Source organism: Balaenoptera musculus, chromosome 1 (assembly GCF_009873245.2).
Source record: "Balaenoptera musculus isolate JJ_BM4_2016_0621 chromosome 1, mBalMus1.pri.v3, whole genome shotgun sequence".
In the NCBI taxonomy this organism is placed as follows: Eukaryota; Metazoa; Chordata; class Mammalia; order Artiodactyla; family Balaenopteridae; genus Balaenoptera; species Balaenoptera musculus.
In genome coordinates this window covers 77,505,162-77,506,418 of record NC_045785.1, presented here as the reverse complement: position 1 = coordinate 77,506,418, position 1,257 = coordinate 77,505,162, and positions in this window count along the sequence as shown.

Sequence of the window (1,257 nt, the reverse complement as noted above, 5' to 3'; positions counted from 1 at the left end):
AGTGCTGGGGACAGGCCATGACTGTTTTTTAAGACTAGAAAGAACACATTTATGAAACTGAAAAAAGAGTGGAGGAGAAGGAGATGGGAAAAGGAGAAGCCCTTACTCAATGGGATAACTGACTAGCTAGAAGACATCCTCTGGAGAAGAGTCAGTGACACAGTCCTGGAGCTCCAAGGAGTTCAGCCCCTGTGGCTGCCTGCTCTGTAGCACCATCTGCTGGTCAGCCTGTGGTGTCTGTCAGTCCTGGTGACGAAGTGTCCTGTTCTGCTCGAGACAAAGGTCACTGCCCGACTTCAGTTTTAACTTACAGCATGTGAGTTGCAATCTATGCCAAATAAGGGGGGCGGGGAACCAAAGTCAAGTCACGGAAATGGATGGGCCACATAGAATATATATGAAATTGGCTATTCACGTCTTTTTTAAAGAAGGAAAGAAAGCAAAGCCTTGTTTTTATGGAGTGAGAAGTGTAAGAATCCCAGGGGTTTTTAGAACAAGACTAAGCCATCTGTGCAAGAAAATTTATTCTCACCTTGATCCTTCAACATCTTGCGTATCTTCCATTCTATTAAATTAAGGCATTACTGAAATATGTTTAAAATTGAGCACCATTCATCACAGAGATTGAGTTAGAATATCTACATAATATTTACACATCTCAACAGGAAAAGTAATTTTTCTTTTCAGTAGTTATCATTTTTGAAAACCCGGGTTGACTTGTAAGCCACCGTCTGTCTCATCCCTTACTAAGCGTTTCCTCAGCTGATGCATTTCACTGATTTGATCTCACTGATAGGGTAATAAAATCATTGGTCACTCAGACACACAGAGGCTGGGAGCCATGTGTTGAATCACCTGCTGTTAATTTAGAGCGAGGTATACAGATGGGACTCGGGGACCCAAATGTGTTAATCTGAGAAATCCCTCGGCAATATCCCATGGATTACAATATTGCTGAAAATATTCGGTATATTACTGCAAGTTAAATACTTCTAGAATTAATTATTAAAAGTGTATTTACCAGGGTTTAGCAACTATTTAATATGTGTTGCTTCCCAATGGGAGATTAGCCTATGTAAGGGCTGTGGAATCCTGGGGCCTTTGGAATTTATTTAACAAATGATAAGCACCTGATTAAAAATAAATTAAATGCTAGTTAAAGTATTTAGAGAGCTCATATCAAGTGTTTCATTAGTAAGAAGTTTCCCTATCCCATCTTTATTGTTCTAGAATTACTAACTTTACATACTGCAGTAG